Source organism: Petaurus breviceps, unplaced genomic scaffold (assembly GCF_028583685.1).
Source record: "Petaurus breviceps papuanus isolate PSGF00001 unplaced genomic scaffold, PetGlider_PUasm1.0 90847, whole genome shotgun sequence".
Lineage (NCBI taxonomy): Eukaryota > Metazoa > Chordata > Mammalia > Diprotodontia > Petauridae > Petaurus > Petaurus breviceps.
In genome coordinates, this window is record NW_027187360.1 from 26,705,513 (window position 1) to 26,728,656 (window position 23,144).

The window sequence follows — 23,144 nt, forward strand, 5'->3', positions numbered from 1 at the left end:
GTCTTGAAAATATCAATGTCAAAAGCCTGAGAAGATCATTAAAATACATTTTCTTTTATTATTTCAATTCTCAACTTTCTGGGAAATATACTATCCTATGAGGAAAAACTGCAAAAAAAAAAAAGTCTAATGGAAAACAAAGCCTTTCTAGGACCCTCTCTTTGTAACCCAGAATTTTTTTTTTAAAGGTGCATTTTTAGAAGATTTAGTTTGATACCAGGAAAATGGATTCTCAAGCCCAAGGATTCCGGAACAGCCACTGAGAAGCACATGGATGCTTTCAAAATGTAAATGAAAATGCTACATATACATATATGGTCTAACAATCTTAAACAAAGCATCAGGCTGAATATCAGATTCAGAGTTCCATTGCTTGCATTCCACAATTCTACTAAATGCATTTTCTTTCTCTGAAGATAAGCATTTAACAGAGGCAAGAACCAGCCTTAAAGTATTCAGACTAGGTGACCAAATAAATGGTATAATACTCATAATCTAACCAAAAATAAATATACTACAATTGCCTAAAATCCTACCATTAGTCTTTTATTCATTTATTTTTGTAAAAGACCCTATGGTCATCTCCCCCACCCCCCAAACAAGAGAAATACTACTGAGAAAGGTAACACAAAATATCACAAATACCCATTTCTGAAAATACTTATCAAGTAGAAAAAGATGACTGGAGTGTATTTGACACCTGACAGGGAAGGGGACCAATGAAAGAGGGTAAAAGATAATTCACAATTTTTCTTTGATCTCTGACTGAGGCTTCTTCTGTTTCTTTAATCTACAAATAGGAAAATATGTCACTGACCTCCACAAAAGAATAAAGATGAATTAACTGAAAGTATTAACAATACAAATAGCTCTGAGGTTGCCCCCTTGATATGGCATATGACTCATAAAACAGGCTTTTGCCACTAAAGTCCTTCTCCAATGCTGTTTTGTAGTGTAAAAGGGACAAAGGGACCCTAAGCTTTCAAAGGCCATGCACCAGCTGAGCATATACTCTGATAGGTCCAAGCTAGAAAGGCTTGGAGTACTAGTTCAGTGATGGACTGTGCTTATTATCCAAGAACCTGTCCTAGTTAAATCTGTGTTGACTCATTCCCAGACAATTGACAGCTGTATAATACTTAATAATAATATAATAAATAAAACATGAATTCTACTACAGCATAGAGGGGGTCTCTTTCTGCCTGATGAAATAAATGATACTAATATCATGACAGACCTTTTTATTACTATTTTTATTATTATACTGAAGTATAATACAGGTTTACCAACAAATCATTAAGTCAACTCTTCTTGAGAAACTGCTCACATAACCCTTCTCACATCCAAAAGGCACAATTTAAACTGCCATAATTTAACCCAATGAGAATTCAAGTTCCACTCTATGCAATAGAGAAGCGGAAGAGATTTCAAGTTTCTCTGACTACTGGAATTCCCTCACATAGATTCCTTATACCCTATTCCATTATATTCTTATATTTAAACATCTAAGATTTAAGAGCTCCTGAAGAAACAGTCAAAAATATTAACTATGGATCAAGGAAGAAAACTAAAAAATGTTTATTAAGAGTTAAATATTAACTATGAAGGAAGATACATTGTGAAGACGCTTCCCATAGAAAAGCTAGAGTTTAATTCGACATACAGACATATAATTTTAATACAGGGTATAAAATGAAAGGACAATAAAGAAATCCATAGTGTCAGATCAGAGATGATTTCATGGTCATCAATCTGATAGAATTGATAGAATCTGAACATACCTTAAAAAATGGAGAGAAACTAAATGGCGTAATTGTGAAAAAAGAGCTAGTCTCTAGTCAAATGGAAGCATACACACAAAAACAAGGAAAGTGAGGGGCATTTAATTTCATAAGCACTCTCCTTTGGCAGAAGCACAGGTTTGTGAAAGAAAATACCAAGAGATGAGATTAAAAAGGAAGTTTTGGACAAATTTTGGAAGTTTTTGAATGCCAAGACCTTCTACAATAGGAGCTGAGCTTCTACAGAGTTAATCTGGCAATGGGATAGGGTGTGGTCTGGGAGAAGAGACTGGAGACAAGTCAATAAGTTGTACGACAGTCTAGTGCAGCAGGAATGGGAGGAAAAATTGATAGAAGAGAGAAAAGAGATTTGAAGAAGTAGTAAGAACTACAGAACTACATTTAGTGACTGAGCAGATGGAATTTGAGAGAAGGGATGATTCCCTAGGAGTCTAAGATGGCTAAAAGTCTGAATAAATGTGGTTATCAATGTCTGAAAAGGGGCAAGTCAAGAGTAAGAGGAGCATTTTCCGGGAATAGTTTGTTTTCCCTTTTGTTTGCAGAGGGGAAGAGGATAAATTCTACTTTAAATGTCATGTGGCAGTGCCAATGGCACATCTTAATGGAAATACGCAGTGGCCAGTTAGAAAAGTAAGCCTAGAGAGGCTAGGTGGCAGTGAGTAGAGCACCAGCCCTTGAGTCTAGAGGACCTGAGTTCAAATCTGGCCTCAGACACTTAACACAAAAACTAGCTGTGTGACCTTGGGCAAGTCACTTAACTCCAATAACAAAAAAAGAAAAGAAAAGCAAGCCTAGAACTTGGAGCTAGCTATAGATTTGTGGGAGTCACCTGAGTAGACATGATAGTTGAAGCCAAGGGAGTAGATGGAGTCATCAGGGAAAAGGTAAAGATGACCAAGAACAGCAACTCTGGTAATGCCAACATGAGAAATGAAAGTTTTTCCTCTTTATCTATACAGGATGACTCTGTTCAGAAACTAAAATAGGACCTAGTTCTAATAACAGACAAGAAATTGCAATGGTAATGGGAATTTGAAGATCTTCCTTGCCCCTTAATAGGCCTAAGAGAATTTGAAGATCTTCCCTGCACCCTAATATAATAATAATAATTTATTACTATTTTAAAAAGTAATAATAATGTAATCAAATAGAGCCTATGGTGGTAGGAGTTTGTTGAAGGGGTGGAGCAGGAAACTGGAAGTCAGAGCAGTTAGAAATGGAGGGAGGAGAGGATACAGGCAAGAAGACAGCTAGGTATGACGTGGCTCCCTGCTGTGTTATGACGTATTAACTTCTTTGGTGCTATGCTGAATTCAGTTTTCTGGTGTTTGGATTTGGCTTTCTGGTATCTGAATAAATGTTTAGCTTCTGTGTTCTATATGGAGAATGTTATGTTTTGTGATTCATAACTATGCCAGCATATTCACAGTTGCTGTCAGTGCTGTGAATATTGTGTTGGTGCTACAAGAGTTTATAACAAGACTACTCAAATCCAAAATCAGGCCTTTAAGAATCATAAATTAGGGGCGGCCAGGTGGCTCAGTGAGTAAGAGCACCGGCTCCAGTGTCGGGATGACCTGGATCAAATCCAGGCTCAGATACTCAGCACCACACCCAGATATAACTGGCCGTGTAATCTTGAGCAAGTTACTTAACCCTTATTGCTTTAAAAAAAAAAAAAAAAGAATCATAAATTAAGGCCTACCACCCTTTGGTCAAAATTCAATACCACTTTCTCCATGATGGTTTCCCTAATTTCTACCACCTCCTGAGTCAAATAAAATAATTTCAAGAGACAAAATTTTGGGCAAATTGTAATCAATTTTATCAATCACAACAAGTAAGAAATTGACAAAAATGGCTCCTTATGCTCTCAGCTGATCAGAGAGACCATATGGCTATTATATCTTTAGGTTTTTATGCCCTAGGATATCAATCAAATATAACTGTTTAACATGATTTGAGGTGGGCTCTATTAAAATGAAGGTCTGAGAAACTCCCCCTCAGATAGGGAAAATATGTCTCTACCAGACCACCCACAGCTATAGGCTATGGATTCAAAGAATGCATACCCCACCCAAGCCTGAGCAGATAACCAGAACTGTGCTTGTGTACAAGTGTGTGTGAAGGGGAGGGAAGGGACAGGCAGGCGCCTCTGAATCTCAAGATATTATTATTAATAATTTCTCTCCCTACTAACCAAAAATTCTTTCTTCTTCCTAAAAATTACTACAGTACTTTATTTATGCTTCTATATTGTACTTATTGATTTAAATGTCATCTTCCTTACTATGCTATAAATTCTTTGAAAGCAGGGAAATTGTTTATCTATCACAATTACAGATACTTGAAAAATGTTTGTTGAATGAATGACTGAGTTGAAAAGAGAATATTAGGGGCGGCTAGGTGGCACAGTGAGTAAAGCACCTGCCCTGGAGTCAGGAGGACTCAAGTTCGGTTCCGGCCTCAGACACTTAACACCCACACAAAAAAACTAGCCATGTAACCTTGGGCAAGTTACTTAACCCCAATTGCCTTCCAAAAAAAAAAGAGAGACAGAATATTAGAGATCTAGAACCTGAAGAAATGAACAAACCTAAAAAAGAAAACAGGGAAAATGGCGAAACAGGCATGGTACTTCATTCAAACAGGAAACAAACACCAGAAAATCACTTAAAATAGATTTTGAGGCAAAGTTGTAGAAGGAGAGAGAAAGAGAGTATGTATTTCCATTAAAAATATTCTATAATCATCACTAAAAAATACTCTATAATCATCACTAAATGTTTTATCTCCTCTTGGTACCATTTTAGCTGTGAATTTTCATTAATATCTGCCTATAATTTTTGGAACACAGTCCCTCGACCAAACCTCAAAGAATGCCAAGCTCCCTCAAAATGTAACTCAAGCAATACTTTCTACGTGAAGTCTTTGAGACTCTCCCCCAGAACCTAGTGTTCTCCCTGACAAAACTAATTTGTATTTTTTTTTTACATTTCTTCTAATACTTCTATATGTATAGTCCTCTACTGAAGCAGTTAGGTGGCATAGCAGGCACTGGGCCTAGAGAGTCAGTATGACCTAAGTTGAAACCCAGTCTCAGAAACTTAATAGTTGTATGACACAGGGCAAATCACCTAACTTCCATTTGCCTCAGTTTCCTCAACTGTAAAGTGGAAATAATAACAGCACCTACTTCAAAGGGTTATTGTAAGGATCAAATGAGAGAATATTTGTAAATATCAGCACTTAGCACAGTACCTGGTACATCATAATCACTATATAAATGCTTCTCCTACCCTGACAGAATATGTTTCTTGAGAAGAAGGACTGTTCATTTTGTCTTTGTATCCCTAGGACCAAGCAAAGTAACTAGAATATAGCAAAGCCTTGTTAATTTACTAAACATTATTTTCTAAATGTTTCCTACAAAACCTCTTTCTAGTTCTACCTACTTTCCACTTCAAAAAACTTTGAAATTTTAGTAAATTGTATTTCATTTGATTTCACTGAGTTGAAAAGGAATTAAAATTGAAGGTTATCTTTGATAGACTAAGAACAAAAGGACCAGTGTCTATATGAACTAAGGCATAGATAATGGGGATGGAATGGATAACAAACCTGTTTGGAAGAGAGGTGAGCACAATAGAAAATAATATAATAGCTAAGAAAACAGGAATAGAAGAACCCACGCTTCTCACTGATGGCCACTGACCATTCCCCCACAAGAACTGACTCAAACTGGAAATGCTCAGGTTTTTTATATCAAGTTCCATTTCAGGGAAGATCAAGGGTACATCTATTCAATTTACCTTTACTATTTAAAATTCAAATTGTTAAAAGTACACATATGGCTGGAAAAAGGAAGCATAATTAGGAAAAACACAAATATTAAACAGTAGGCATCCATTTGTTCAAGTGGCTACTAAGGGAGAAGGGGAACTTTTTCATGGGGATGGTGTAATTTTTAAATTTAAAATAACAAAGACAGAAATGCCTCAATAAGTTAAATTTTTTTCAAGAGTTCATCCTTTATGTCAATGTCAGAAAACCCTAACTGGATCATTAAGATGAAAAAAACTGCAGATTAAGACCTTAAAAATTATTTTTAAAGGAAGAAGAAAGTCACAAGTCTTCCTTTCTCACATACAACATTTTAAAAGTAGGGGGTAGATAGCAAGTATAATTCAAACCTACGGTAAGGTGGGGATAGCAATAAGGAAAAAAAAACTCATTGGGAAGAAACTGAACAAAGAAAATCTTTTGACTAAACAAGTTACATTTTCGTTAGCATTGCTCATTATTTCTTCCTCTTACCTTCATACATAGTTCTTCATAGATAGAATAACTTTAACATTTTTGGAGTAAGGTAATCTTAAGCTACTATTTCGATAAATCTATGCCAAAACTACCCATAGTTTATTAATTTCATTATGAATAAAAATTATACAATTTTGGCAGATGAAGCATTTTGATAGAACAGCAGAGATTATGAACACCCATACTTTTCCTTCCTGGGAAATGCAAAGCGACCTAACCTAAGAAACCAAAGCTCTTTTAAGTGAAACTAGTTGTTCTATCCATGAGTCATCCATCCTGTCCTTTTTGGAACTCTGACTCCTGGCTGAGACAGACTGGGAAGTATTTCAAAGCTGCATTTTAAGCCACAAGCCCATAGAACTGACAGTATACTGAAATCACTAAAAATAATGAAACCACTGGCAGATCTCTTTCCTTCTCAATGACTACTATATCATGGTTAGCTTTAAGGTTGACAGTTTTCGTCTGAAACATATGTAACTTGTTATCTACCTGAGTGCCAAAGTTTATGATCACATGCTTGATTCAAAATAAAATAAGGCAGGTAAGTAACCAAACCCAAAGACTATGTTAATTATTTCTCTTACAGTTACAATGCTACAATAATCTTTCAACTAGCATACATACACTACAGACAACAACCAACATTATATTCTATGATTCAAAACATGTTGCCAGACAAACTCTAAATAATACACAAATGACGACAACTAGCAGCTGTCATTTTACCACATGAGAAAACCTTTTCTACAGCACAAAGATGAAACAAAACCCATTAAAAACTCAACGTCATCCTTCACAGTCCAACTACATGTTTTTGTGCGCATAGAACCCAAAATAATAATTCAAGGTTCCAAAGCATTTTTTCATATATTACCATATTTGCCAAATGCCTGGTAGATACCTCATCCTGGATAAAAGGATCTCACACTCAAAATGCCCCAAACTGATCTTCCCACAAAAAGCCTATCACTACTCCAAAGTATCCTATTTCTGTTAAAGATACCCCCATCCTCCTGACCACCACAGTTAGGAACCTCGGCATTATCCTCCACACTTTATATATCTAATCAGCTGTCAGCTCTATTTCTTCAACATCTTCAGTATTCACCCCCTTTCCTCCATTCACATAGCCCAACATTACGTCACGCGCTCATCACTTTTTGCCTGGACTATCATAATAGTCATTCCCTTCTCCAATCTATTTTCCACATTGCCTACTCCAACGCTTTCAGTAGATCCCAAACCGTATATAGCATAAACATGCAAATTCATTAGCTTGTATTTATAGCCCCCTACAATCTTATTTCATACTATTCTCTTTCACAAACTCTACATTATAAACAAACAACTCCTACCACTCTCCTCTATACCTACTCTTGCCAAGCCAAGAATACACTCCCTGTTCCCTTTCAAAATCCTTGTCTTTCTTCAAAGCTCACCTCCAGCATCAGCAACTTCTGAAGGCATTCCTCATATTTCAAGCTATTAAGGCTCCCTCCTCAACAAACTTTCCTTGCACTAAGTAACCTGTATATATGTTAAATTTCCAATATAATGTACTTCAGTTCCTTTAAAGTAAGGACTACAATTTCTATACACATATTTCCAGGGCCTAAAACAGGACTTGGTCCATACCAAGTATTTATCAAATGTTTGTTAAATTAAACTCAACTAAATCCATACTGTATCACTATTTATTAGAAAATATCATATATTATTGTAAGTAAAATACCTATTAATAAATATTAACACAAGAAGCCAAGATGGTGGAGTAGAAGGAAGAAGTAAAGCTGAACTCACCCCGAAAAAAACTTCTCCAAAAAAAATCCAGAAAATGCAACAGACTAAATTCTGATGAGAAAATCCAAGCCAAAATTACAGTGAATTGCTTTTCCACATAGGGACAGACATAGGGAGACAGAGAATTCTGTGGACAACATGGACTGGATCTGCTCAGGAGCATGCCATTCAAGGAACTTTTCAGCTGCCAGTGAACAGCTGTGTGCCAGGGGAAGAGAAGGTCCTAATCCATACAATGGCATTGCAACAGGGTACATACAGGCTATGGGAAAAGGAGTCGACTGGTACATTAGTCAACCACTACCAATTCTGAGTCATAGTCTTGGGGCTCACTGACAAAAGGACATACTTCCAGGAGGTAGCATTCAGGTCAGTTTGATGCTATTCAGTTCCTAGGTAAGAAGGGACCACAGACCTAGGGTCCTAGTCAGGCAACCTAGAGAGAAGCAAAGAGAAGCATAATGATGAAGACCCCAGAAGGAGAGCTGGGTCTCAGGTCTGGCTTCAAGCCCAGTGTGAAGTCAGAATAAACAGGGCAGAATTCTCATCAGACCAAAGGGGAACCTACAATTTTGTCATTCTGAACCATCAAAGCTTCCCAACTGGCTAAGAGTGGCTGCATATATCAGTTGCCTACTATAGTTCATAGTCAAACCCAAGTCAAGAACTTGTAGAGTTCAGACCAGAGGACACAGCAACCAGACTTTGCCTAGATTATTCTGGGAACACTGAAAGTTTACAGGTCCCCAACCTGATCAATCTTGAGCAATCTCTGATGTCTTGGAATAACATAACATTGAAAATCTCAAGAAAGCAAAAACAGAGCCTGCCTATACATTCCCTCAATCAAGTAGAGCCCAAACCAAATATTAAGTCTGAAATAGGAAGTAGGCTGGAAGAATGAACAAACCAAAGAAGAATTCTGACATAAGAAGGGATGGTCAAGACACAAACACAGAAGAGAATAACTCCAAAATATCTATAAGCAAAGCCTTAATATGACCTTAAGCACAAATTCCACTAGAATTCCTAGAAGAAATGAAACAAAAAGTTCTTTTAAGAGTTAAAATATTTTTTACTAAATGAAATATGAGTGCTGAAGAAAAACTGGGGAAAAAAATGAAACACAAGGAAAAAAGACTTGGGGACAGGAATTAACAGCTTGCTACAAAAAGTACAAAACCTTGCAACTTAAGCAACAGACTCCCTAAAAATTAGAATAGACAAAACAGAAGCCAATGACTTCATGAGACAACAAAAAGTGTTACAACAAAATGAAAAGACAAAAAATAAAAGAAAATATAAGGTAGCAACTAACCTGAAAACACTTCAGGAAGAGAAAATTTTAAGAATCACTGGCTAGCAGAAACCACTGACGAAATAAGGGTCCTAGACATCCTATTTAAAGAAATCTTAAAAGAAAACTGCCCAAATTTTATAGAACAAGAGCGCACAGTGAAAATAGTAAAATCCACTGCTGACTTCCTGAAACTCCAAAATGAAAACTCCCAGGAATATGATAGCCAAAATCCAGAGCTCCCAGAAAAAAAGAAGGAAAGAAGGGAAGAAGAGAGGAAGGGAAGGAGGAAGTCAAGTACTACAGAGTCAGTCAAAAAGAATTTAATAGGCATTTACTATGTGTAAAGCACTATTCCAAGGTTAGGAATACAATAAAAGCAGAAAGAAAAACAGTCTCAGTCCTCAACCCAGCAAAACTGAATATAATGTTAAAGTGTAAAAAATAAACTTTTAATAGAGGACTTCTAAGCACTCTTGATAAAAACACTACAGTTGTGAAGAAACTTCTAAATTCAAACATAGTAGTAAGAAGAAACATAAAAAGGTAAACATAAACTACACAATCATATGGAATTAAACAAGAATAAGCTGCTTATATTCAGATATGGACAGATGATACATGTCTCCTATGAACCCTATTATCTTTAGGGATCATCAAGGAGGCCTAATTAGAAGGCCTGGAAGTAGTTCTGTTTTTTATCTTGATGATCATAAGAGAGGAAGGGAAAAGAAAGGAAGAGGAATACTAGAGGGGGATGGGTAAAGAATCTCATAATAATTAGGGTGGGTAAACAGGCATCTATGCAAATAAGGAGAGGCTGGGGAAACAACTGATACTTAAACCTCTCATCCGAACTTCTCAAATAAGGGAAAAATATATTATTTATGCATACATACATATACACACACAGAAGCTGAATAGAGATATACATTTCCCTCAACAGAGAAACAAGAGGGAAAAGGAAGGAGGAGAAATTAGAGAGGGCAGTAGATTAAGGAAGGGATAAGTCCTAAGCAAAACAAACTCTGTGGATATACAAAAATTTGTATACCTCTTTTATCAAGTGGCAAAGAAAAGAAATCTAAAGAAGTGGCCATAAATTGAGGAATGGTTGAAGAAGTTATAGCATATAAATGTGACAGAATACTATTATGCTAAAAGCAATCATGAAGGGAGACAGTTTCTGAAAAACCTATGAAGAATTACAAAAACTGACACAGCAAAGTGAACAGAACAGTGACAATTTCATAAAGACAAACAATTCTGAGTGTAATGACTATTATTATTATAGAGAACTAATGATGAAAAACATACTATCCACCTCCTGAAAGAGGTAAAAGACTCAAGCATAAAGAATTAGACATATGTAATATACAATATGTAATATACATGGGCATGTGTGGGTGGGTGAATTTCTTTTGGATTTGATTGATGCAGAAATCTGTTTTGCTTCATTACATGTTTGTAACAAGGTTATGTTTTTCTTTTGTTCTCAGTTGGGTGAGGAGTTAGGATAGAAGATAAGTTGGCTTTTTATTCATTAAAATATATGTACATAATTTTATAATGAAAAGATCTATTTTACAAAATGTTTTGCAATAATATATGTACAAATATATGCAAATACAAAGATAGCTTTCTGTTGAAATTCTTTTCAGACTCACATGTGATAGTCAAGAAATATTTTTCATGATTTAATTTTTCAGCAAATTCTACAAAAAGAAAAATTCTATATAACAGATGTATCCAAGAGACCAAGTAAATCTTTACATGGAAACAATGGGGTGGTTTTTATACTTTATTTTTTTTACATATAACTATTTGAGACTTATGTGGACAGAGATAAAGAAACTTGGAAGTACTTTGATAAAAATTGGGTGGTAATCAATCAAGCAAGTGTACAAGCATTTAAGTACCTATTATGGGGTAGACACTAACCTAAGGCTAAGGATATAAATGTAATGAATTGAATAACCCCTATTCCCAAGGAGCTTAAAGAATGAAAGTAAAAGCAATCTTGCTTTATTTTAATATTTCAAATGATCTCTGAGTTCATTGGTGTAGGTATTCCATCTACCTTTCAATATTCACTCTTAAAAATAATATTTAAGTCAGGGATTCTTCACTTAAGACCAATAAACTTATTTTTCTAAATATTTAAAAAAAATGCAAGTAGTAGCCGAAGTAAAATTTGGGATTTTCTATAGATTTCAATTATTCCTACACCTCTATCACTATAAATAAAAATATGATTCATAAATCAAGAAACCAAAGGTGCTTTACAGGTCAAAAATAAGTAATGTAGCCTCTCTAGATTTTGAAGCTTTGTAATTCCTTGGAATATAAAATTAAGGCTAAATTCAATACAACTATTTCAAATCTAGGATCCAACCAAAACACGTAAGAGTTGGACCAGTTTTTCAACTCTCAAGAAAAGAAAGAGGACAAAAAAAGGACACATGTTCTCTTGGGAACTGATTGCAAACTTGAGCAACAATCACAATAAGGGTCAGAAGTGCCTACTGACAAAAGAGTGTCAAAGCATCTTCTGAAAAACCTTGAAAACAAAATACTTGAGAGCCAAGCAAACTGGCTAAAAAGAATTTGTGGGCCATCTATAGGATATATCAAACTCCACCTCCTCATGATCTTCCTGTTACTGTAGGGTACAGATGACACCTTTAATCAGCCATGAAAGAGCTAACAACAGTGCCAAAGACAATTAGAGCGAAGGACTATTCAGAAGGAGACACAAAGACTGCATTGGTATTATCATATGAAATTTTATTAATACATTAATTTTTAAAAAAAGCCCTATAGGGGAGATTCAATTTCATCTGTGATCCTTAAAGTCTTTCTTTATATATATGGAAATGTTCAAGTCTTTTGGCAACTATAAAATTCACAGTTTATTGTAATGTATATGAGTATGTATTTATGTATGCACATGACTGTGTATACATGTAAATATAGTTACATATAAATAAGTATATGCATACATGTATAAATATATACAAATATACTTATATATGCAAATGGGAGCTAGATAGGTCAGTTTTATTAATCCTGGAGGAAAACTCATCTCCCTGAGTTCAAATCCAGCCTTAGATGCTTATTAGCTATGTGACCTTAGGCGACTTACTTAACCCTGTCTGCCTTGGATTCCTTATCTGTAAAAAGACCTGAAGAAATGACAAACCACCCCAGGATCTTTGCCAAGAAAACCACAAGTGGGGTCACAAAGATTATACACAAGTGAAAATGACTAAACAATAAATACAATTTGCAAAGACACACTTATAATTTATACGTACACACAGACACACACACATCTAAAAGAATTATTCCTGAGAACGATCTGGGGATCAAAAGAATGCATGTGGTAGCCATGACAGTCAAAGTAAGAAGAGATCAAAAAAACAAACCAAGGACTTTCTTCTTTTGCAGGAACTACCATACTACCCAAAAGAGAATCAGAAACACCAAACTTAAGGCTGTATCAAATAAAAAAGAAAAGGTAGGCAGAAACAGAAAGCACTCATAACTAGCCAAAGGGAAAGTAAGTGAAGTTAAGCCAGGAGAAGAGCTAACAAATACTGACATTTAGCAATTGTCAACTATACTTTTCCTGTGACTGGAAATGTCCCTGCTGTGCCCACATCTGTTTTTTAAGAAAATCAGTCAGAAAAATAGCCCTATACAACAGAGTTCATTTATAAATTATATGAGATACAGTGATAGGTGAAAAGGGCAAAGGTAGGACACCCACTGTATGCCCTTAGTGTGCTATGGGTTTCTTCTTTTTTTATTTTTTATTATTATTTTTTAATTAAATTTTATGTTTCTTTTTAGTTTACATCATTCATTTACAGAAGAATGAGTTCAAATTTTCTCCCCTTCTTTCCCCTACCCATCACCCCAAAACAGTGATCCCACTGTATACCCCCTCTCCCAATCTACTGTCTCCTATATCCTCCCCCAACTCTCCTCCAACTTTCCAGTAGGTTAAGATGAATCTCTATACCCAAGTGTCTATATATCTTCCCCAGTTACATGGAAAAAAATAATTTTTTTTTAATTTGATTTTAAAACTTTGAATTCCAGATTCTTTCCCTTCCTCCCTCATCACCCACCCTTACTGGGAATATAAGCAATTCAATATAGGTTGTACATGTGTAGCTATACAAAACATTTCCATAGTGGATATATTGTGAAAGACTGACTATATTTCCCTCCATCCTATCCCACCCCCCACTTGTTCTATTCTCAACTTTGATCCTGTATCTTTTCAAAAGTGTGTGCTTCCAACTTCCTTCCCCCAACGTGCCCTCCCTTCCATCATCCTCCCTCTCATGCCCTTCCCTCCTACTCTCCTGTACAGTGAGATACCCTATTTAGGGTGCATGTCATTCCCTTCCTAAGCCAAATTCAATGAGAGTAAGATTGACCCATTCCCTTTTCCTTTGCCTCTTCTATAAGAGATAATTTACCCTATTCTGTCCCTCCCCATCTCCTCTCATTATATTCCTTTCTCACCTCTCAATTTCACCTTTTAAGTATCATCCCTTCCTATTCAATTGGTCCTGTGCCCTCTGTGTATACCTGTACACATATATATACACACTCACATATGTATTCAAATGCCCATATATCCTCCTATATAGACATGTATATGTATGTATGCATTTACATACATTTATATTTCCTCCAACTATCCTCTTACTGAGAAAAGTTTCATGGGTTGCCATTATCATTTTTCCATGTAGGGATGTAAATAGTTCAACTTTTGTTAAGTTCCTTATGATTTCTTTTCCCTGTTTATCTTCTCATGCTTCTCTTGCTTCTTGTATCTCAATGTCAAATTTTCTATTCAACTGGTTTTTTCATCAAGAATGCTTGAAAGTCCTCTATTTCACTGAATGACCATATTTTCCCCCTGAAACATGATACTCAGTTTTGCTGGGTAGGTGATTCTTGCTTTTAATCCCAGCTCCTTTGGCCTCTGGAATATCATATTCCAAGCCTTTCCATACCTTAATGTAGAAGGTGCTAGATCTTTTGTTATCCTGATTGTGTTTCCACAATATTCAAATTGTTTCTTCTTGGCTACTTGTAATATTTTCTCCTTGATCTGGGAACTCCAGAACCTGGCTATAATATTCCCAGGAGGTTTTGTTGGGTTTTTTTTTTTTGGGGGGGGGGGGGGGAGGGAATCTTTCAAGAGGTGATGGGTGAATTTTTTCAACCTCTATTTTGCCCTCTAATTCTAAAACATCAGGGCAATTTTCCTTGAGAATTTCTTGAAGGATGATTTCTAAGTTCTTTTTTTGATCATGGCTTTCAGGTAGTCCAATAATTTTTAAATTATCTCTCCTGAATCTATTTTCTAGGTCAGTGGTTTTTCCAATGAGATATTTCACATTGTCTTCTATTTTTTCATTTGTTTGGATATGTTTAATAGTATCCTGATTTCTCATAAAGTTACTAGCTTCCATTTGCTCCAATCTAATTCTGAAGGAATGATTCTCTTCAGCGAGCTTTTGAGATTCTTTTTCCATCTGGCAAAATTTGTCTTTTTAAGGAATTCTTCTCCTCATTGGCTTTTTGAGACTATTTTGCCATTTGAGTTAGTCTATTTTTTAAGGTATTATTTTCTTCAGTCAGGTTGTTGACTCTCTTTTCATGATTTTCTTGCATCATTCTCATTTCTCTTCCTAATTTTCTTCTATGGCTTTCAAAATCCTTCTTAAGCTCCTCTATAGCCTGTAACCAATTCATATTTTTCTCGGAAGCTTTTGCTACAAGAGTTCTGACTTTGTTGTCTTCCTCCTGTTCCATGCTTTGATCCTTTTTGTCCCCAAAATAGGAATCTAAAGTCAGAATGCTGAGCTTGCTTTGCTTCCTTTGCTTGCTCATGCTGCCACTCAATTACTTGACTTTTGAGCTTTTTGCCACAGTAGAACTCTGCTTCCAGAAAGGAGGGCTTTGTCCCAAATTGTTGGGGTTTTCACAGCTTGCCATAGCTATTAGTTGGGTGCCCTCTCTGAAGCATCCACTGGCTCTGGCACCTGGTCACAAACCCCAGGACCTCCATCCTAGACCACAATCCAGATCCAAGCTGGTTAAAGCAAGAGCGATTACCCCTCAGAATAGTTGCTTGGTCACCCTACAATCTACAGGCCAGGAGCTCTAAAGTAGCCACGCCACAGTGGCCACTGTGCCTCAGTTGCTTCTCCCTGTGGGGGGCAAAGGCTGGACCGCACTCCTGGACTCCCTGTTCCCAAAATCTACACTGACCTCTCACTTTGTCTTTGACATTTATGGTTTGATAATTCGGAAAACCACCACAGCTGCTGGTGATCCACTCTCCCAAGGTCCACTCCAGCCACTGCTGGTCAGGCTGCCCTGAGGCTAAAACTGCAGGCTCACGTGAGGATGGGCTCTGCTCCCAGCCCACTGCAATGGACCTTTCCTGTCCACCTGCCAGGCTGCCTTCAGCAGGAGATTTGTTTCTGTCACTTTGTGGGTTCTGTAGCCCTAAAGTTTGTTTAGAGTCATTTTTTATAGGTATTTGAGGTAGTTATGAGGGTAGCACACAGAGCTTTCCTGCTTCTATGCCGCCATGTTGACTCTACTCCTGGGATTCTTCTTTTTACGTTACTTGGCAAGAAAATACAAATATATAAGCAAAATGAACAAAAAAGCACTTCTAGCTTTTATTATGATTTCACTGAAAATACTTAATAATGAAACTGCAAAGTGCCAAGGTAATCCATTGCCCTGGATTTATGAAACCCTTTAGTTAAGGAAATTACTCAAGAAGCAGCTCTCCTTGGTTGGGTAAGCCTGACACCAAATACCAAATCACCAAGTCCGGGAAAAAATACTGACCCTAGAATCCATTTTTGTTTCTTACAAAGACCAAAGTATCCTTGGGTTCTTTTTTCTTCTAAATTTAAGAAACACTAAATAAAATTAGCATTTCCAAATACCTAGTTTTATAGAATAAATTCAGCACATAATTAAATATGAATAATAAAATAATCAAAGCTGTACTGCTTGTCTGTGATAGGTGACAGTCTCTCACTTGCTCACACTCTTATCTCTCAACTATCCCTACTCCTCCCCCTCCAAGTCTAAGAAAAAACAAAACCCTTGTGATAAAATTGCATAGGCAATTATAACAAATTCCCCTACCGTCCATGTTAAAAAATGTATGTATAAATTTTCATCCTGAATCCATCGACTCTGTGAGGAGGTGGTTATCATGCTTCATTAGCCTTATTTTTTATTTATAGTTGGTCTTTCATTGGTCAGAGTTATCAAGTCTTTCAAAGCTGTTTTGTCTTTATATTATTATTACTATATAAATATTTTTCCTATTTTCCTCCATGTCCTGGTTCTACTGACTTCATTAAGAAAATGAGCTCTTACAGGTCTCCTGAGGTTTTGCTGGAATGATCCCTTACATCATTTCTTCGAGTAGTAAGTATCCTACTACATTCATAAACGATAATTTCTTCAGCCCTTCCTCACTTGACAGATGCTCCTTTAAGATTTCAGTCCTTTCCTATTACAAAAAGAGCTACTATAAATCTTTTTATAAACATGGGACCTTCTTCTCTTTCGTTAATCTCTATGGGGTAAAGGTCTAGCATTTATATCACTGACTCAAAGGACACACACAATATAAGTGACATTTTGGGCTTTACTGATGCTTTACTGCACTTTACTAACCATTCACAGCTCCAGCAAACAGGTACTAGTGTGCCCATTTCCACAAACCCCTTCTAAGAATTATTATTTTCCTTTTTTGTTATCTGTGCTATCTGACTGGTGTAAGGTACAATCTCAGAGATGCTTTATTTAGCAATGGTTTAAGTACTGGAGATTTGGAGCATTTTTTTTCATGTTCACCAGTAATTTGGATTTTTATTCCCAAGAAAACTGCTTATTTATACCCTTTGATCATTTATCTATAGAAAAATAGCTTTTGTTCTAACATATTTGAAACATTCCTTATAAATCTTAAATATATGAGTACTTTATCAGAAAAAATCTGCAATAAAAGATTTTTTCCTCAGGTATGCTTTTCCTTCTGATTTAACTGCATTTTTTTCATGGAAAAAAACTAATTTTATGGAATAAAATTGGCTGTTATCCTCTGTTATCTATGATTCTCTCTTGTTCATCAATTCTTCTATCAATAGATTTTCTTTGTTCCTCTAAACTGTTTATGATGTTATCTTTAACATCTAGGCCATGTATCCCTCTGGGGGTTATCTTAATATACAATTATGAAGAGCTGATGGAGAATTGATTTCCATCAGACTGCTTTCCCATTTTCCTAGTAGTTCTTATCAAATAGTGAGTCCTTACCCTAGAATCTGGGATCTTAGGTTTTCTGAAACAATAAACTACTATACTGGTTAGAGTGAGTATGTGGTATAGGTAATTTATTCCACTTATCTACCCCTCTCTTTTTTTTTTTTTTAACAATACCAAACTGTTTTGCTGAATATCACTTTGTAGTATAGTTAGAATTTGGTACCTGGTCCCTTCTTTTCCAAATTTTTAAAAATAATTTCCCTTGAGATGCTTTATCTTTTTTTCTTCCAGAAAAATTTTATTATGTTTTCTATCTCTATAAAGTAATACCTTAGTAATCTTATAATAAATAACAAGTAATGTTATTTAAACTTGCCTATGCAATTTTATCACAAGGGTTTTGTTTTTTCTTAGATTTGGGGGGGGGGGGAGGTATGACACTGAATTAGGTAAATTAATTTAGGTATCATCGTCGTTTTATCTTACTGGCTCAGTCTAGTCATAAGCAAGTTCTATTTCTCAGTCATACCCTAGGTTTCCAACAGCTCCCATAACCAAATGCAACCTCCTTTTGTGCTTGACCATCTTCCCTGATAATGAGCAACATCCAATGGTTTCCTTTCTCAATAAACCCTAAAGCTCATTGAATAAACATAGTCTTGGCCACAGGACTCTTTGTTGTCTGTCCTTCATTCTCAATGAGGATGAAGATATCAGGAAAATGATATCATGACTTGCAAGTGAACTGGATTTAAAAGAGGGAGGGCTGTGCAAAGTCACAAATCTCACTTATTCCTCCTGAGTTATCTGGGTCCAGTGGCAAGAAACAGATCAGGATGACTAGAAATGGCCCCCAACTCTCAGAACTAAAAATTCCATAGGTGAAATTCAGGTCACTATATAAAGTAACAAAAATTTATTACAATAAAACATACAGAAATATTCAAATAAGGGAGGCTGTTCCAAGAGAAGACTGGATTAGATAATCACTAAGATTCTCTGTGCCTATTCCATACAATTGTTAGATATTATTAACAAAAAAAAATTTGAAGGCTGGAAAAATAGGGGGCAACTAGGTTAGGAAGGGCTTTGAATGCCAAACAGAGGATTTTATATTAATTAACAAAAAATTTCAAAGCTCTAGGTTATAATATTTTAATATTTAGTAAAAGAGATAGAGACTAGATCTGTGAATTCACTGGTATAGGGACCTCCCAAGTACAACTACCAATCCAGGAGAGAATGTTCTGGGCAATGTATTATCTTAGGAAGTTACCAAGAGCACTGAACGGTTAAAGAACTTACGGGACTTGAACCCAACTTTTCCTGGACTTCTCTGTCTACCTACTACACTATACCTCTTTTTAACAGTTATTTATGAAAAAAAAAATTTCCCAAAGATAGAAATGAATGTTCTTAGACATCATTTCATCAAATGAAAATAGCCAACTTTTGACAAATACACACAGAACTAAAAAAAAATAAAATAAATGACATAGTAGTTCACAAGGCAAACTTGAATATTATTAGCAAACAACTAAAAGATTTTTAAACATTTAATGAATCTTAAATGGAACAAGACTGTACTATCCTAAATAGGAACCATTATGGATAAAGTAATTTCATACCATTACAAGTATTTAAAAAATTCAAGAATGCCATGAAAAATTTCAAACTTAAAAGCTTAAATTGCCAAGGGGAAAGCAAAGGGGGAAGACTTCTGCCTATAACTTCACTCCTTAATGGAAAGCTAGAACTTACCAAAAGAAGTCAGATTCAGAGTCCCTTGGTGAAAGTATTAGTGCAAAAGGCAGAATGCAACTCACACAACACAGTAGATGCAACAGAGAGGACTTTTGGAAACTTTGGTTCAAGGTTGAAAGAAGCTTGACAGGAAAACTGAAGGCATGGAGATAAAACTGATGGACATGAAACTTTTTAAGTACACTATAGGCTGTAAATGCGCTGAGAAATCAAACTGATGACCTGGAAAATAAAATGAGATTTAAAGATAACGCGTTAGGGGCTATGAATTATTTTTAATTTTTTTCACTTTAAGTGATTACAAAGGAAATTAGAAAAGGACAATTTTTTAAATGTTCAGAATGTGTCACTGAATACCAGAAATACAAAGATGGCTTAAGATTAGGAAACAAAATGAATAAAATGAAACAATGAATAAAAAAGGAATTAAGTGATTTAATTCTATAAATAACAAAAACCACATGATTAAATCAAGATTTTTTAAAAGCCTTTGACAAAGAAAACAACTCGCATTTATGCTAATGCTAAAAATCACCAGTTTATAGAGGCCCTTCCTTAATATGTTCAAAAATATTTATTAAAAAAATAAGCACCAGCACTATTATTTTTTATAATGAGAAAACACACTCGAAGTTTTCCTAGTAAGTTCAAAGTGAAATAAGGTTATTCTGTCTCCAATATTACTTAGCAGAGCACTAGAAATTCCAGCTATATAAATAATCAATCCACAACATTTAAGAGTCTACTGCATGCCAGGTACTGTGCTATGTATACAAATACAAAAGGGTTGAGACAGTCCTTACAGAACTTATAATCTATAAAAAAAAAAAAAAAAGTAAGGGAATTTTTTTTTAAAGGAGGTAAAATTAGTCCCATTGTAGACCACATGATGGTTTCCCTAGAAAATTCCAGGGAATCAATAAAAGAACTAATAGATGGCTTCACAGAAGTATTGTTGTTCAGTCACTTTGCAGTCATGTTTGACTCTGCATAACCTATTTGGGGTTTTTTTGGCAGAGATTCTAGAGTAGTTTGCCATTTCTTTCTCCAGTTTTTTTTTTGTTTTGTTTTTTTTTACAAATGAAGAACAGGCAAACAGGGCTAAGTGACTTGAACAGGGTCACAGCTAGTAATTAATTATCTGAGGTCTGAGCTTGTTAAGAAATTCATGACCAGAAAGGAATGGAGAAAATTATCAAAAGTAAATGAGGCAATTTCAATTACATAAAACTAAAAAGATTTTCCTAAACAAAATCAACTCAGCTGGTTCCAATGGGAGAGAGAGGCAGAAAATGGCTAGAGAGGAAGGAGTCCCAAGGAAGTTATTAAAAGAAAGAAAAGTCATACATGTATCAAAGTATACATAGAAAAGCACTATTTAAAGTAATTAAAAATTGAGTGTCCATGAAAGGGGGAATAGGTAGACAAAATATAATACAGGGATTTCATGGGATACCACTGCACCATAAGGAATGGGGAATAAGAAGAATTCAGAGCAACAAAGGAAGATTTGTATGAATTGACAAAAAGCAAAAACAGATGCAAAAGAACAGAATACACAATGATTACAATAATGTAAATAAGGAATGCACTATAACAACAGAATTCAGGTCATAAAATGGATACTACTGGATTCATGATTACTGCAGTTAAGAGTATACTTCCTTGCTTTCTATTAAGAAATGATAAGATTACACGTGTTTCATGTACTATCAGTCCCAATCAACGTTAGAAATCTTTGCTTAGCTTTATTTTTTTTTTTTAGAGGAAAATAGCAGGGGCAGGGGTGTTCTATTTTGAGAAGTAGCTACTATATCAAAACAATAGGTAATAATAAAATTTTAGGTTATAAAGGAGATTAAAACAGAGAATTTTTTAATATTCAGAATGCATATACTAGATATACTTTCCCAGGCTGACAGACTGTATAATATGTTAAAAGTTATATGCAATCTGTGTGTGATTTTAGACAAATCAACTACCATAATAACAAGGAGACCGGAGAAGCTAAAAGGAATCTTAATCAAGAAATAGTACCAAGAAGAGTGATATGTCAGTCAAAGGTAACACCAACCTACAGATATATTATGATACAACACCAGTCTATGAATATATTACGATAGAAGATCAGTCTATGGATATATTCTGATACGTTTCAGAATAGAGATATATTCTGATGAAAATGTCTATAAAGTGGTGTTGCCTCTAGCTAACAGAGCACTTAGATGTAAAATCTTACAAAGAAAGATGATGGACGATTATAACCATATCACTTCATAAAACAAAGGGAAGCAATAGAGGGTTAAAAAGAATTTGAAGAAAAGTTGGCAAGACCCTAAAGGCAACTTAAGAATGAAAATGGAAGAAAATAAAAAGAAGAAAATCATAAAAACATTCTAAAAGATTTTTAAAACAAAAATTTTTTCACCATCAAGGACAATACAGCCACCTCACACAAACTCACAACTAGCATCCTAGGTCTAGTTGTGCTTATAGAGGAGGAGAAATGGAATTAAAGACAGCAACTACAGGAAAAGCAGTTGAATAACAAAAAAAAATACACACAGAAGACATTCCCTTCTAGAAACAACCCAACTCTGAGGATGTTGAGGAAGTCAAATCACAAAGTATCTGAAGTAGAAGATATTGAAGGCATGGAAAAACATCGGATCTTAGTAATTTGTTTAATAACTAAAAAAAAAAAATAACCAACCTATTTGCCAACATCTACACATGCATAAAAAAGCATCGCCAATGAGGATATTAGTGGGGTGGCAGGTAATATTCCACAGTAGAGCACACCTTTACTATTATACAACTAACTGAAAAATGGAGAAAATGCACTTATTGTCAGTTCTAATAAAATTTTTAAAAAGCATCTGAGTCAATACAGCAAAACACTATCTTAAAAGCTCTTTTCCAACAAAGTTGCTCCCATCAATACAACAAAATTATTCAAAATTCCTGTAAAGATATAATAACAATATATAATCTTCTTCTGCAACTCTCTAATCATAAATTACAGACAAGGCACAAAACAGAAGAGATGTATGCTCACCAAAATATTCAACACAGTCATGGAAGAGATCCAATGTAGAGTCCAAGCTGAAAAGAGTTTCCCTATGAATAAGGAGGTTCTCCTGATGCTCATATTTGTGGGTAACCTTGTGCTGATTGCATCAAGCTCCAGAACAATTCAGAGTCTCCTAGAAGAATTCTGTAACCACTCACAATGGCCTAATCATCCACACAGGAAAAACTAAGTAGACAAAGAACTATCATACAGATGGACAGAAAACCTATAACGATCATACTGTCATAATGTGCGAGCGCACACACACAGACACACAGATGCACACAGATGCACACACAGACAGACACAGACACACACACACACACACACGCACACACACACACACACACACACACACACCTTGGACATAAAATGGAAATGGATAAGGCCAGAATTAAACCACAGATTAAACCAGAAAACTGTAAACCCCAAATTTCTTCCAGAAAAAAAGGTTCAGAATTTTAGCACTGATATTCTACTTCTGTTGCTTTGTGTCTGAGTCACAGAACAATATATAGTTTATCTTCAACATTCACACACTTAACTTTTGCAACTTCAAGAATTTACATAATTTTATTAGTAACCTCATTTTCACTTGCCCATTGGCAACCACACACATTTGTGGCTATATGCAGTAGACTGAGAGTTTGCCAGTCTCAGAATCTTCTATTCTCTCAGAAGTCACTTCTCTGTGACTAAAATCCTAGCAACCTCTCTCTTGGTTTTCAAAGGACAGACAAGGTAGAGAGGTTTA

At 35.4% G+C, this 23,144-nt stretch overlaps 1 protein-coding gene across 8 annotated transcripts in view; it reads right to left on the minus strand.

Moving 5' to 3' along the window:
- EHMT1 (euchromatic histone lysine methyltransferase 1) overlaps positions 1-23,144 on the minus strand; it is a 430,700-nt gene that overhangs the window by 239,137 nt on the left and 168,419 nt on the right. For 3 of the 8 annotated variants that reach the window (XM_069072712.1, XM_069072720.1, XM_069072713.1), the window contains exon 2: positions 19,315-19,539. The exons of the other annotated variants lie outside the window; for them this stretch is intronic. The gene's annotated coding sequence lies outside the window, so the exon portion shown is untranslated. The remainder of the gene's footprint in view (positions 1-19,314; positions 19,540-23,144) is intronic. 8 annotated transcript variants of the gene reach the window in all.